This window comes from Nannospalax galili, unplaced genomic scaffold (assembly GCF_000622305.1).
Source record: "Nannospalax galili isolate Female #2095 unplaced genomic scaffold, S.galili_v1.0 scaffold280, whole genome shotgun sequence".
Taxonomy (NCBI): Eukaryota; Metazoa; Chordata; class Mammalia; order Rodentia; family Spalacidae; genus Nannospalax; species Nannospalax galili.
Window position 1 is genome coordinate 1,314,797 of NW_008347808.1, and position 3,529 is coordinate 1,318,325.

The following is a 3,529-nucleotide window of genomic DNA, read 5'->3' on the forward strand; positions in this document are numbered from 1 at the left end:
CATGCTTCATTTTAACCAACAAATTCGCGTTTCTACGACCAATGACACACTAAATGCCAAGATAACACAGTATCACAAGTATTATCATGTGGAGATAACAGTACATGATTTGAGTTTATCGCCTTTTAATACTCTGCTCATAGTTTGGAACACACTGAAAAGGAAGGCAATATGAGAAAAGAAGAAAATCAAACAGACTTGAATATAACAAACTAGATCATCCACTCCTAAGCAAGAACAACAACAACAAAACCCCAACTCAATTGAAAAAGTACTAGATATCTGAATAAATACTTCTCAAAAGAAGAAGCATAAATAGTCAACACATATCTGTACAAAATGCTTAATATCACTGGTGGTTAGAGAATGCAAATCAAAATAGTAGTGTTACCTCATTACAGTAAGAATGGGAATTATCAAGAAGATAAACAGTACCACAACAATGAGGATGTTGACAATAACGGACCTTTGAACACTATTGGTGTGGTGTGACTAGTCCTCCAAAAAGGAAAGAAAAGAAAACTAGAAATAGATGTACTGCGTGATTCAGCAATCTTAATTCTAGGGACATAGCCAAGGGAAATAAAATTAGCCTATCAAGGTAATGCCTGCATGCCCATGTTTATTTTGTTATTTTTTCTTTTGTTTTATTATGTTTTAAAATATATTTTATTGGATTTCATTTCATACATCTTAATATTTAGCCCCCTTCCTTATCTGAGCCACCTCCATAGTTCTCCCACAGGACTTCATGCATTTTGTCATATATATTAAGGCATATTGAATCAATTTTGCATACCCATATGTCCCTCAGTGTGAGATCATCCACTGGAGCCTGTTCAGTCTGTCTAGTGTCACTCCCTTAAAGAAGAGCTACTCTCCCTCAACCAGCAGTAATCAGCTGCCAACAGTACTTTGGCTAAGATTATGGCCTTGCTGCCCATTTCCCTAGTTCTATGCTGGTTTTTCTCTGATTGAGTTTGCATGGGTCTTGTGCATACTGTCACCATTGCTGTAAAGTTCTTATGAGTGAAGTCCCAGGAACCTGTAAAATTCTGTTTCCTTATGGTCTTATACCTCCTTCCCTGGCTCTTACAATCTTTCCTCTCCCTCTTCTGCAATGGTCCCTGAGCGCTGGGTAGATGAAGTTTAATGCAGAAGTCCTTTCCAGGGACCCACACTCTGCAGTCTTATTCTCTACACTTTGGTCAGTTGTGGACATTTGTGTTCATTGCCTTCTGTTGCATGAGGTAGCTTCGTTGATGAGAGTTGAGAGATGCATTAGTATTCTCTCTACCCCTTGTTCCACTATGTTCTGTGAGCCTTAGGCATAGAAGTTCCACTGTAGATGTCTGACTTAGGGTTGGGCACCTCACAGCCACTTATTCTCTGTGTGTGACCAGTTGTGGAACTCTGTAATAGTCTCCGTCTGTTGCAAAAGAAGCTTCTTTGATGAAAAGTGACTGGCATATTTGTCTACAAATATAAGGATCCATATTTAGCATATAGTAAGAAATTATGTTTGTCTACCGATGTGACAGACTTAACGTTTTCTCTAAGATCTATGACCTTTCCAGCCATGTGTATTTCACTATGTTTACGGTGCCACACATGAGTTCCCTCCCATTGAGCAGCTTCAATTTAGGTAGCTATTGATTACCCCCAAGATAAAAGACCCACTACTGTGGCAATTTAGTTTGCTGTCATTGTTGTGGTTATTAGGCATTAAAGCTGGGGTTGGACTTTTGCTTGATTGTTGTGATTATTAGGCATTAAAGGTAGGCTTGGACCATGGACTGATTTTCTCCCTTAGAACTTGCATAGTGTCCTCCAAAACTATGAGAGCTAGTATTCCAGGAAGAGGCTTCCAGGACAGTTCCAGCTCAATTGCTCCAAGTTCTGTGTCTGAAGTGTGTCATGTCTTCAGCAATAGGGTCTTACCTTCAAGTTCTCGGAGATAATCATGGACTATGGCAATATCCTGTGTTATTCTGAGAGTCTCTTGGACTACCCTGACCAACAACTCAAAGGGATGTTTCTTCTGTCTGGTACTGTGTTTCTTGTTATATATGGCCTTCAGCTATACACATGCACTCATGTACAGATATTGTATGCTTATTTTTCAGTAGGTTTTATCCCCTCCCAGTCAGATACCCACATTTTACCCATTTCACCCTTGGTAGCATCTGCCTCCTACTATTCCTCTCTCCCAGGCTCCTTTTTTCTCTTTACCTCCATGGTTTCTTTCTATTTTTTTTAGCTCCTGAAGTTACATCAGGAGATATACTGACACATAAAGATTTGGTGCTAGCATCCACAAATGAGGAAGAATGAAAATGTGGCACATTTATACAATGGAGTTCTACTCAGCGGTTAAGAAAGATGAAATAAAGAAATTTGCAGGTGAATGGATGGAACCAGAAACTGTTACACTAAGTGAAGTAACACAGACTCAGAAAAACAAATGATGTATGTTCTCCATGTTTATTTTAACACTAGTCAAAATAGCTAACATAGGGAATAAATCTAGGTCATTATGAATGGATGAAGAGAAAATGGCACACACACACAACAGAATGTTATTCAGTTATAAAGAAGAATGATATCTTGTCTTTTACAACAAAATGAATCAAAGTGGAGGATGTTATGCGATTAAAACACACAAATTTATAACTGGCAGAAGCTAAGAAAAGGTCAAAAATCCCTTACCAGTAGTTAGTGTGTGTGTGTTGCACATATATCGATATGTACATAAACCCATACATATATAAATATACACAACTGAAAAAATACTATTTCTGAAACATTTTTTCATGTGCTATGAAGTGTAACTTTGCTTTTCAGCCTCTCCACAAGAAGATAACAGTTTCCAAACACATCTAGAAAGTACCTATCTTATTCTAGTTCGAGAACAATGTTTTATTAAATGAGCACATGAAGATTTAAATAGTATAGGTTATATTATCTTGGATAATAAGAAATACTTGATATAATGCAAGTCTATACCCATAGATTAATGCATCTCTTGGCTCTTCAGCAGAGAAGCATTTTTTTGTTCACTAAATGGTGATTAACAGACTCCCAGCTGGCCAATGTGTAGAAAATAAAAGACTGTAGATTGATTATCTCTGAATTGGACACATATACTAAACTTCTGTCTCCAAGGGCTCAGAGATCACTGCAGAAGAGGGTTAGAATAGATATTAATGTTAGAGGAGGCAGATGGCAATGAAGAAACAGTTTTCCCGAGAGTTCATCAGTTATGCATAGGAACTCATAGCAATGTTGAAAGCAAGAACAAGTCCCAGGATATCTTAAACCAGAGAAAGTCCCTATATACCTGGAGAAATTGGTAAGAACCATCCACATTACCTGAGGGACTATTGGAAATCGATGGCCGCTGGGAAGAATCAGTCTCTTAAAGGTGTGACTGTTTGTAGGTTAACCAGGCTCCAGTGGATGGACGCACACAGAAGGACATTTGGGAACAGAAATTTGACTCTAGAGCCATATATATATATATATATAT

The 3,529-nt window shown here is 38.0% G+C and overlaps 1 protein-coding gene across 1 annotated transcript in view; it reads right to left on the reverse strand.

Annotated features, from left to right (window-relative positions):
• LOC103743174 (heat shock factor protein 3-like) overlaps window positions 1-3,529 on the reverse strand; it is a 67,745-nt gene that overhangs the window by 29,245 nt on the left and 34,971 nt on the right. The gene's annotated exons all lie outside the window — the stretch shown is intronic.